Here is a 13,089-nt window from a genome sequence, read left to right on the forward strand (position 1 = left end):
AATATTTACTATACTTAAGTAACAGATAGTGACAATTCCGCATTCTCAGATACCATGAGCTATAAAGCCGCTCATGAGCCACTGTACACAGATAACATGTCCTTTGTATGGCATATTGGGCCAATAAACATTCTTTGTTCTTCAGATAAATGTTTTATTCATCAAATACTCCAGGGAAATTAATTGACCCTGTTCATTTCAAGCCAAATAACAGGATTCTTTTTTCAATTTTTTTGACAATTTATATACTGCAGCGTAAACCCTCAATATCTCTAGGCAATGTAGTCTCTGCTGATTTGGAATGAATTAAGTAAAAGACAAGGAATCATGTCTTATTACTGAGTTTGTGCTGTGTGACCTAGGCTTCTAGAAGACAACTCCTTGTACGAGAAGCATGCCAGGAACAGGTCTTTAGATGTGTGGTTGCCTGGTCACCTTGTCAAAATCTATATAATTATTTCACCCTGTGAGATGCAGAAAGCATTCTTGCCCTTGAAAAGGTCAGCGATACTCCTCTGTCACATCTGTAGCTTGCTGTAAATCTGCACCAGACTTGGTTAGGCAATGCGATAACAAGGCATTGATTTCTAAGACACTTCCACTTTCAAAGAGCAAAGTGCCACTGCGTATAAGGAAAAGGGTTTATTAAACACACACAAACTGCTAAGATTCATACTGCTATTTCCGCAGTTGGCAGCCTGCAGGTTAAAGGAAAGACACAGAGACAGATATATAAAATGTCACTCATGCAAAAAAAACAAACAGCCATATCATTTTTTTTTATATCAGGGTTGTGGTAAGCAAAATAGGGTAGGAATAGGTTTTATAAATGTATTAAAAAGTTATTAGGCAAAATTATATCTTTTATAAATGTTTAATATTTTTTAACATAATGTTTTATAAATAAAAAAAAACATGTTGATGCTAAAAGTTACAGGTGAGGTATATGTGCTAGCTGAAAATGTTTAAAATTAAACCGGTTGAACATCTGTGATATCATACATTTCAAATGGCCAAAATGAGGCCATGTTATGTTATGTTTTTAACACAAATAACGTAAGTATATATATATATATATATTTGTAAGAATATATCACTTGAATGGCCAGTGGGGGCAAAGCAAAAATACAGTACTGTATATAGATACATGGGTAAACATTGAGAAAACCCTGGTTTTATCTAACATCGTTCCAATAAACTTTGTTTTTCTACAGACGTGAAGGCTGCTATTGAAGCCACGTGATATTTTGGGTCACTTTACCTGACCACACTTAGCTGATGCCTTATGGCAATGCTAATAAAGTCTGTTCCTCCATAGACTTTATTAGTTTACATGAACACAGCAGGAGAATGGAGGGGAAAGCCAGGAGAAGAAGAAATAAAAGAATAAGAAGAGCTGCAGAGAAGGAGACGGAAAAGCAGAGGCATAGAATCAGTTATCAGAGAAGGCAGAGGGACATGGGGAGTGTATGTGAGAGTGTGTGAATGAGAATGAGTGACAACAAAATCAAAAAGTCTAAAAATGAATGGACCAAAAACAAAACGAGACGTTTTGTCCATGTGCAAAATTCTAAAACCAACATGAAAAGCAAAGCTGGAGAGTTGTCTCCTGGCAACATAGCAAGGATCTGGAGTTGGAACGTCATGAAAAAAAAAAAAAATACAGACAAGTTAGGTGCAGTAATTACAACATAATGAAAGCACTAACTTAACGATTATCCTGTTCAATATAAACTTAAGAGGTATTGGGTATACAAGGCTCAACAAGAAAAGGAGCTATCTGTATAAGACAAGAAAAACAAGGGGAAGTGGAATAAACCACTTTCTCTACAGATGAAATCTTGTTTTTTTGTGTGAAGCCTAAATGTGGAGCCAGTGGATAAGGAGATTGTTTAACTTGCCACATAAGTGTTAAATATTTGAATTACTACATGCCTTTTAATTGTATGGTGTACCAAAAGCAAAACCTTGCCTAATAAAATTATTATCCATTATTTGGTTGTATTTAGGAAACATAACCTCCCCGGGGCATCAACATACTCCATACACTGTATGGCGGCGGATGCCCATTTTAAAAGAGTTTAGGAGGCGATCGTTAAACTTCAGTGGTGTCGATGAAATGCCTGGATCACGAGGCATTCAGCGACACCGAACACTCACCCCAGGACACGCTGTGACAACTGCCACTGCAAGTGATTTTGCCACTCGCAAGATGGCGGCGTGTCCTTTAAAAAAAATAACAAAGTTGGAAAAGTTCTAGAGAGCTCTGGCTCCACTTGCAGGTTAGATACAGATTCTGCATTCAACCATGGAAGTCAATGGAGCTCAGCTTTCTAATCACTATGTGATTAGTAAAATATTTGAAAAATAATAAAAAAAATATGTAAAAAAAAAGCTTAAAAAAAGGAACATTTAAAAAAAGCCCAAAAAGAATAAAATAAATGAAAAGTACTTATAAAAGTACTAATTGCCCAACAACTTGCAGAAAAGTGAGATAAAAGTGAGTTTTTTTTCAATTTGTCATCATATTTTATTATTTTTTTTATAGGAAATTAGATAATATGATTAAAAATGGTATCTGAAGAAAGCCCTTCTTGTCCTGAAAAAAACAATGTATAACTTGTGTGGGTTCACTAAATGAGTGAGGAGCAAATTACATCTAAACACGAACACCGCAAAAGTGTTAAAACAGCCTCGGTCCCAAAGGGTACAAAAAGTAAAAAACAGCCTGGCCCTTAAGGAGCTAATAGATTCTATTTGTTTAATGTAATTTGATGGGTTAGTGAAAAATGAATTGTAAATCATTTATTTGTACAAGGCATAAAAAAGTAACATTGGGCCATATTTCCATCAGAGTACATAATGCTCCCCTTCGACAGATTTTTCCAAACTCCTTTTGATTAGTAGTGAGAAAGCAATCATTTGTGTAGAACAGTGTGTGCTTTGGAAATAAAAAGTCCACCTAGGGGGCTTTAGTAATTTATGTGTTTTTTTTGTTCTTCCCCTTCTTTTGGAGAACATGTAGAGGAAACTAAAATCAGTTGGAAATATTACACCAAATAAATACTTCAAACAAAATGAAGAAAAAGAAGAGTTATAAGCATTTTCAAATAATAATGTTTATAAAACTTACACGTAAATTATGTTTAGTAGAAGTGGTCTTATTCCCAGTATTAAACCATGACCTGCTGACTTTCTGTAATGTACACTTCCTGTTGATATAGAAAGAGGTTAATGATTAAGTACAGGGAACAGGTGTTGAGCCATAAACCACAAGAAATGAAACTATGCCAGAGGTATTTGGATATCCCTTACTTTGATTCACTCAAACACTTTTAAGCAAGGACAGAATTCCTAATGTGATTTAAGATTGGTATCCTTGGAATAGGGTAACCAGACATGTCCTTTGGGGGATTGTTACAGAAAATTCTTAGTGTTACCTAAACTTTGCCCTTCACAAATAAAGGAAAAAATTTATTGGTTTCCAAAGGGATCTGCTGTACTTTTACAACATTCTCCAAGACTCCCTCATTATAAATATAAGGCAGTGTTTGTCTTTGATGATAATAAACACTACAAACATCATGTCTCTATTTAGTAACATAAATATAATTGTATCTCATGCATGGAATGTGCATGGCATAAAATAATATCCATCCCATGCATGGAATGTGCTGCTCACCCCTAGCGAGCTTTGACGTGTTAGTTATGCACAGGGTTGAAAAAGGGGGAGAAAAAGCTGTCCAGTAATATGGGGTCCCCAAAAGACAAATGTCCTGGAAGCTATATCCTACATTACAATTACATTCCGTTTATTTATATAGCTGCAGCAGATTCTGTAGCTTCAATAAAATAATTTAACACACAATAACAAACAGGTACAAAGAGAAGAGAGTCTAGTTACAATATATGCAATTAATGCACATGAAAATTGTTTAGGCACTGGCCCAAATCCTCACTTTCCAAGGGCAGTTGTCCTCCGGCCCACCTTTGCCAATTACTCTTCTGTTTAGGCAGCTGACAACCCAACCACAAGTGGTTTGCATAACCCTTTTTACCCTAATCTGTGAACTTTTGGTTGGTGAGCTGGGAATTACATTTCTGAATACTGGAATCAATTAATTTGCTATGCCTCTGGGTGTTTTATTTCCCCATATGTGTATTTTAGTAATAATAATAATAATAATAATAATAATGTTTAGCAGTAGAAATTCATTTTAAGGACATTTTAAGACTCTTAAGAGCATACAGAATAAAATATTCTCTGCTCAAACTATAAACCCAACAACAGATTCTTCATCTAAACTAACATTTCTTTTAGAAATTAAGTGTGTTAGATCTCGAACCATCTGTCAGGGAGGACTGTTAGTATAAAACTGTGGTTTTCTTTTTTGTTCCTTGAAAATTGATGATTTTGGAAATTTCGAGTCAATGGTAAAAAAAATGTAGTTTGAGCTTTTTTTGCTACTGTTGAAAATCTATGAATATAACACAAGTTTGGAAGGAAATGAGATTTGCTATAGTACTCTAGGCTGTGAAGGTTTTAAAGAAGAAGAGGGGCTTACAGGGAAGTGTGATAGATGCAATTTAAGTGTTATACAAAAAGGCAGCTGCAAATGTTACAGCTAACTGTACTCAAACTTCCATTGCTGCTTGGTCTCGTCTTAGAATAAGAATAGCCATATGTCCATCCCAAGTATGTTTAAATTGCCTCACTGTATTAGCCTCCACCACTTCTGCAGGGAGGCTGTTCAACGTTCAACTCTTTGTTATAGTTGTTATACAGTAATAGTCATTACATTATTCATGTTCTTCAATGGATTGCATTAGAATCAATTCATTAAACCAATCAGTAAGTTGTAACATGCTTCCTATACCCAGTATGCACTGTTTCAGTAGACTGGGCATCCACCTCTAGCACTATAGATTGTTTAGATCCGTATTGTTCTAATGTAAAACTATTATCATGACTGTTTTCTGACAGATCAGTTAGTTTAGATGATACGGTAACAGAAATGTTCTGTAAAACTTGCCACAATATAACTTACTAATACTACAATACTCTTGTAATATAATATGTGTAAGCCACGTGCATTATATATAATGTTACTTATAATACCCACTTTAAAAATAAGAGCAAAGACAGTTATATACATAATATAAATAATAATACAGTGTTTTTCACAGAAAAGTGTTTGGTATATCTAACTGTTGTGTATCTGCCAGCTTGCCATGGACCACAGGATACTGTGTATATACCGTATTTGCTCGATTATAAGACAAGGTTTTTTTTCTGAGCAAATGCTCTGAAAAATAACCATCGTCTTATATTCAAGGTCGTCTTCTAATCAGACCTCAAATAGAGTACAAGACTAACATCCAGATCCCCCGCAGAGCTGCAGGGGACCTGTATCCTCCTCTCTGGCAGCCGGTGCAGGTCTGTGCGATGCATCACATGACCTTCCGGTGCTCATTCATAGAAGCCCAGGCGGAAGTCCCGGCAGAAGCAGCAGGGGATGTCTGTGCGCATCGCGCAGAACTCCACCGGCTGCCCCACTAGACACCAAGGTATCTGAAGCACGGGGATAAGTCTATGGAAGCACTGGTAAGTCGGGGGAGGGAAAGAGTGGTATATAGGGGGGTATAAGGGTTTTCTAGAGGCATATATGGGATTAAAAAGAATATCAGGGAGGCAGAGTGGCATATAGGGGGTTAAAAGGAATATCAGGGAAGCAAAGTGGCATATAGGGGGTTAAAAGGAATATCAGGGAGGGAGATGTGCATAATTGGGGGCAGGTTGGCAAATAAAAGGAAATAAAAACAAAAAATGCATTTTTCTCAATCATAGTTTTTATTAAATATGAAATATGAAATAGTTTACATGTAAAGTCATATTTACTAATAAAACTTTTTTCTTATAGGGTAGTCTTATATTCATTCTTTTTTTCCTAAATTACTATTCAAATTTTGGGGGGTCGTCTTATAATCGAGCAAATACGATATATATATATAGAGAGAGAGAAATATATGTCAGCTAGAAAATAAAGTAATATTGGGTACACTATAAGGTGACAGATGGTAAACTCTGAATAGAAGTCTTGGGGGAATAAGCAGGTGTTTTAGTTTCCATGTCAGTGCCCTATATGAGACTAGAGTGTTGTCATAGAAAGTCATGCTTTTCTCCACAGGCATTGACAAGGGGCAAACTATAAAAAAAAAGCGTATCTTAGTCCAACCCAATGAGGGCACAGGCAGCCATCACTTTAATAAAATTAATAAATTTGTTTTCTCAATAAAGAATAATTTAAAATGTGATGCAGGAGTAAGATGGCTGCTCTCGCATACAGACTAACCCAAAAATAAAACTGTGATTTTTTTTTTGGTAAATATGTGAAAACAGGGTGCTACTAGTGCACAGGGGAGCATATGATTGAAGTGCAGGTCTTTTTTTCTCATTTTTTAACTTATTCTTTACTTACTATAATAGCTCCACAAATCCCAGTCCGTTCATCTAAAACGTTTAGTTATATAAGATTTAGAAGTGAGAAGCTCAGTGCTGAGGAAAACCTTGTTTCTTGTTACATTCTCCAAGAGGAGTTAAACTATTTCACCTACGTGGCAGCAGCATGTTATTTCTGGTCTTAGGAGGTAGACAACATTGTGTGATATTTCTGGATTCACTTGGGTATAATCAAGAGTTTTGCCTTTAGATAGGGGGACTCCTACATTACTGTATGCTTCTGGTCATTATTTTTCTAAGTAGCTGAGACACAGAGTTACGCTGACCAGTTTGTTAAGGCCGACACTCTGACCTCTGACTATGGGACCATCTTTAGTTCTTCCCTCAAATAAACACAAACACCAAAATTGATTTTTATTCCACTGGAAATATTTACTGGCCACAGTGGCCGACTATGTCAACCTCCATGACACAATACCTCATCAACATAATAATAACATAGTTGTGATGATATATTTATACTGTTTATAATCTCACCAACGCTCCAGTGAATATCACTGGGACCTAGGCACAGAGACCCGAATGCTTGTGCACCCCAAGCTAGGCCATAGTTAAGATGACCTGCTTTTGCATTATACCGGGGCAATAATGACCACAAACACGCCGACCATTCCAAGGCATACCATGCCACATTTGTTTAGGCCTCCTGGGATTTTACCCATTGCGAGGCTCCTCTTTTTACATGAATTGGGTGCAGTTCTATATAATTAGTAATATGTTTTGGGGTCTCAATCTTTGGAGCTCAATACTTTATCTAACTGTTACTTAGCAAAGGAGCTTTTTATATATAAGTCTCCATGTAGTATGCTAAGACCTTTGAAGTGATTTCATATTAGCTACTCTAATCTTCATCATAACCTCGAAAATTAAGTTACGACAGTGTCCTGTCTAAACATACTAGAGCCAAACATAGGTCTACAGGCCAAAATGGTCAGCTGCTAACTCTAAAGATTAATTGGTCTGGTACCGTTTATTCTGGGTGGGCATATATCTGTCTTCACACTTATAAAATGCATGAAAATAATGTGACACATATATAAATAGTAAAATGCTCCCGGGTGAGATAACTTTATATTCGTGAATCCCCTGAGAAGAACACAGCTAAAGTCACAGGCTTTATTCCCCAGGAAAGAACTGCAATTACTACTCGATGGAATAACATTGTGCTCGCTGAATCTTGGCTTTAAAACCACTAAACAGATTTTGACAAGTAGAGTCCAGATTTAATTGTGTGCACAGTCTTGATTGAGTTTTCCCTTCTTTTAAAGTCATATTATGATTAATTTTTAACACTGGGCTATGAAAAAATATGCATAAATCAAAATCGTTTGTTCACAAAGCAAAAGAGAGGTAACTCGTTTAACAAAAATTGGTATATTTAATAGTAAGTCCAGTTTTTCATCATTGATTTGCATTATGAAGGACCTAGCACTGAATAATGTTCAAGAAATATATATATAATTATATATATTAAAATATATATATATTAATATTATTAATATTATATATAATTGGGTCCTTTTCTTTTTAAATGCTAGCACCATCCTCATTTTCTATGTAAGGTCTCATGTAATAGAATACAATACCCGACGCCCCGAAAATACAGCTCAAACATCAGGAAAAACTGGAGACCAGAACGTGTGGCACTAGGCTGGTTTACTGCTCACTCTCCTCCTACTTTGAGCATAGGCTGACTTTGTGGTGCATTCCCAAAGATATTTTTCATAGAAATTTAGTTTGGTTGTGTTATTTCATATAGGGTAATATATATATTTTTTAAAATAGTCATAGACTAATCCCAAGTAAGGAATAATTAGTTATAAAGTACCCACAAATGTCATAGAATTTGGATAAATCAGTTTAAGTTGTTTTTCCTCCCACTGAGGCCCCCTATTTTTTATCCCATGTGTATGTGACAGCTATGATAAAATGGAATGTGGTTAGTCAAGTGAATTAACACGTTCTCTCCTGTGAATTTATTGACAATATGTCATTCGTCAGAATTTGTATGTGGCTTTGGGCGCAAATGATTTTGATTTGCTTTAGAAAAAAAAGAAAAATGATGCATTAATAGGTGCCAGCGGCAAATATACTGGTCTGTAGCAGGTAGAGACAGTAAACTACAGAAGGAGTCTTAAATACAAATAAAACATGTCTATATGTTACTTTACGGTGGTTCAAAATAGCCTTACACCACTTGGTGGGATTGTAAAGGAAGCTCTGCCTTCTCTTTGCCATTGAACTTTTCTAACAACAGTGAAGACTAACAGTGCCCTTCTTCGTGACTCTATGGCCAATGGAGAGCATCCACGCAGAGAGGCAACCCCTTTGCATGAAATGTTGGCAGGTGCTGCTGTTAAGTCATTTTCAAGCACATTTGTTACAAAACCAGATATCAGGAATAGAATATTGTATATTTTTTATATTTAAAACTAATCAATGAGTGGAAAGTGGAATAACTTCCAGGAGAAGTGGTACAGATCAATACAGTGAAGGAATTTATACATGCATGGGATAGGCATAAAGTTATGCTGAATATGAGACAAGACAAAAATTAGATTTGAGCTTTTCCCAGCAGGAAAAAATGGGCAGACTGGGTAAGCAGAAAGTTTCTTATCTGCTGTCACACTCTGTTTTTATAAGAACTGCATGGTTACCTGCCTGGGAACTAACCATACTACTATACCACTGTGTTGGCCGGATTTCTGACATAGCACCTACCTCAACAACAAAGTTTTCTGTGGGACAATGCATTCTAGATTCACATGAAACCACTGATATAAAAATATGGTCATAACATCTTTAGCAGACAATGGAAAAAACATATTAAAAGAACGTTTAACTTGTGTGACGTAAGGTGAATACTGCATTGTAAACATCAGTTTCACTAGCAACATGGAGGCCTTCCAGCTACTTTTCTGTATCTCCAGGTCTATATTAAGTGCCCAAAAATCATGGTAAACTGAATAAATGCTACATTTTTTTTCTAGTGCTTTGTATCCTTGCCACACTGTCAATATATAATAGCTCTGATAAATGGAATTAAAGTCAAGTTGCTAAAAGTGACAGACAATCGATATATCTTTCAGGAAAATTAATTTATAGCTTCTATCTGAATAGTCTGATCTTCAGGAAGAAGATATTCCATAGTTCTCCAACATGTTTGCTTTAAACAAAAATGCTATCATGATGGGCTCCCTGCTTTTGTATAGACATATTCAATGGCTTAATCATAAGTAGGATGTGTTCTCCAAGAGACAGATCTCTCAAAGAAAAACATACCTACCTTGATGGGCTGTTAGCATTTTTGGAATCTAGTTTTACACTAAACACAATTTATCACAAGGAATGTGTTATGTATTGTTCTGCTGTTTATTTAGGTCATTTCCAAGAGGAAGCACCAGTATGTGATCTGTAGAATGAGACATATCACGAGCAGAACCAGGAATGCTAATTTATACATTAGGCTAAATTCTGTTGGTGTCCAACACATCTTGAACCCCACTAATGCCAAATACGTTTTCAGCTGAACTGCTCTTCTGAGCAGTGTTCGTAACAGCTTTATTGAGCACATTGCAAACGTATTAACGAAAATGTGATGCATTTTAGGACAATGCATTTAGGCATTTTAGACAATTTTAAGGCTGCCATATTGATACCTTTGCATGCAGTACTAAGCTTTGTTTAAGTGGAAATGCCCAACATACAGTAAATATGTCAACCCACTAATAGTTTGTCGGCAGAATTTGGCACACCCCGTCCGCCCAGAATTTGAAACATCCATTCTGCCCAGAATTTGACACAGTCCTTCTGCCCAGAATTTGGCACATCCCATTTGCCCAGAATGTGGCACATCGCTTCCACCCAGAATTTGGCACACCCCATCTGCCCAGAATTTGGCACATCCCTTCCGACCTGAATTTGGCACATCCCTTCCGACCTGAATTTGGCACATCCATTCTGGACAGAATTTGGCACATCCATTCTGGACAGAATTTGGCACATCCATTCTGGGCAGAATTTGGCACATCCATTCTGGGCAGAATTTGGCACATCCATTAAAGAATTTGGCACATCCATTCTGGACAGAATTTGGCACATACATTCTGGACAGAATTTGGCACATCCCATCTGCCCAGAATTTGGCACATCCATTCTGGACAGAATTTGGCACATACATTCTGGACAGAATTTGGCACATCCCATCTGCCCAGAATTTGGCACATCCCATCTGCCCAGAATTTGGCACATCCCTTCCGACCTGAATTTGGCACATCCCTTCCGACCTGAATTTGGCACATCCCTTCCGACCTGAATTTGGCACATCCATTCTGGACAGAATTTGGCACATCCATTCTGGACAGAATTTGGCACATCCCTTCTGGGCAGAATTTGGCACATCCAGTCAGCCTATTTTCCATCTGCATAAAAATCCCAAACCTTATTTAATCCTCGTTTGTCTTCTGTTCATGAAAGCCTAATGCCTATTCTGTGCATGCTTCATTTACCTCCATTGTCCTTAAGGTGATAAAAAGCCAAACAGGACAATTTTGTGATTTCAAATCATCAAAGCAGATTTGGCTTTGACTGATCCCCTCACATTTGTAGGGTAAATATTGATGTATATGATATATCTAATGTATTGAAATGCATGCATTTAAGGCAAATTGCCTATCCTCGAGTCTTCAGGTATACACTGCCAGCTCAATTCTGTCCTTTGCTTGAAAGATAATTATGAGGCTATTTTTAGTAAAAGCATGGAAACACAATTGAGTTTTTGTGCTTAAATGAAGTGTTCCTAACAGAGAGCAGTGCATACTAGCATCTCAATGCGGATATAAGTCACATTTGTGCCAGCTCTTTTCTGTTAACTGCTTGAGTGCCACATGGACACATGGCAAATTGTCATCAAATCCAGGGCCCTAATTTTGGCCCTCCGATATGAAAATAGGACAGAACTGGAGATAGTGGTGGAAAAAAAAGATGAATATGGTTTCAGTGCATTGCAAGCTCTGTAGGTATATTTAGAAAGACAGTTAGAAAGCTGAATGTACTGTATACCAAGACCAAATACTAATGCATCTAAAATAACAGGATGCTTAAATTATTACTGATCCACCAAAAGTGGTTGTTGGAAAAAAACCAGCAGCTTTTAACCCTTTTCAAACATAAAAAAACAGTAATACTTCTATATCTTTTTATCCAAGTCTTTTTTGTAGAACTCTTTATAGATAACTGATTCCTACCAAATACTATTAATTTTGGCAACAGGGCGTAGAATATCCCTGACCTAGGGACGCTCCCCTAGCCGCCCTCTCCTTGTTGGCATCTGCACCACATTGAAAGGCACTGCCTTCAAGACACGGAGTGCAGGGATATGACGCAGCACCTTCTAATGCAGTCTATGGAGGCTGTGCTGAGTCAGCACAGATTTTATAGTATAAATGGGCTGTTTGGGAAGATCAAAGGTCTCCCCTAATACCAGGCAAATGAGCAGTGTGATATCGGGGGTGAGGAGTCTGATCACCCAAGAAGGTGATCTACCCTCCGGTTTGGCAGCAGGGGGACCTGCCACCCAAGGAGTATGCCAGGATATGTCACTGGCTGTGATGCCTCCATCAAGCTTTATACAATCATTCATCATGTCAGCTTGGCAGCTTTTTCCAGAAAAAGGAAATTTTTTCAGTCATTGTAAGAAAATGACACCAGTGCACTAGCAGATATATTCTTAAAACACTCGCTATCTTGACCTTTTAATCAAACGGTTTACCAGCCTTAATACACTCATATGCCAGAGGGCATAAAAAAAAACACCCTAATGTGTATTGTTAGAGTATAGTGTGGACGTATATTTAATTGTTCTGAAGCGTTCTCTTACTGGCAATAATAACACAATTCTTTTTATAGAACTATTGATTTTTCTTGCTTTGGAAAACTGGTAAAAATAACTGCAGTAAAAAATCACAACAACATATGTCTGTATAATCTATAGTGACTTAAAAACATATACTACTTTTAAGGAATGTGTTTTTCTCCAAGAAATACAGTATTACTCCAAGCATTCAGCACCTACGAAGAAAATTACTATTATGGTTTATGATCCTGATGTAAATACCATATGTTTCAGTTTTACCTAATCCTTTGAAAATGTTTTCAATTTTGTAGGTTGAACTGCTAATTTTACTTCCCTATTTACCTAAGTATGGTTTCTCGATGTTTTATCTAAATTAAAATGAAAACATGATTATATTAGTATTTTATTTTATTATTCACAGTAAAAGGGGTACTAACTATTAATAGCACGTTACAGTGCATTTCAACTATATGTTATTGTTACTTCTTGTGCGACAAGATACTTATTTTTAATATCTTGTGTGGGAAAATAATTGTAACAATTATTCAGTTTTTGTTCTTCATTATTCTATGTTCTATAAATTCAGATCAGTTACTCAATTTCCATAGGACTCAAAATATTATTACTCAATTTAAGCAAAATAGCACACATATAGGAATCGGGGTTGGATCAGGGCCAGACTGGGGATAGTAAGGCAACCCTGGCACTTTAAGAT

This window comes from Sceloporus occidentalis, unplaced genomic scaffold (assembly GCF_023333645.1).
Source record: "Sceloporus occidentalis isolate IW3139 unplaced genomic scaffold, rSceOcc1.0.p SCAF_43, whole genome shotgun sequence".
Lineage (NCBI taxonomy): Eukaryota > Metazoa > Chordata > Lepidosauria > Squamata > Phrynosomatidae > Sceloporus > Sceloporus occidentalis.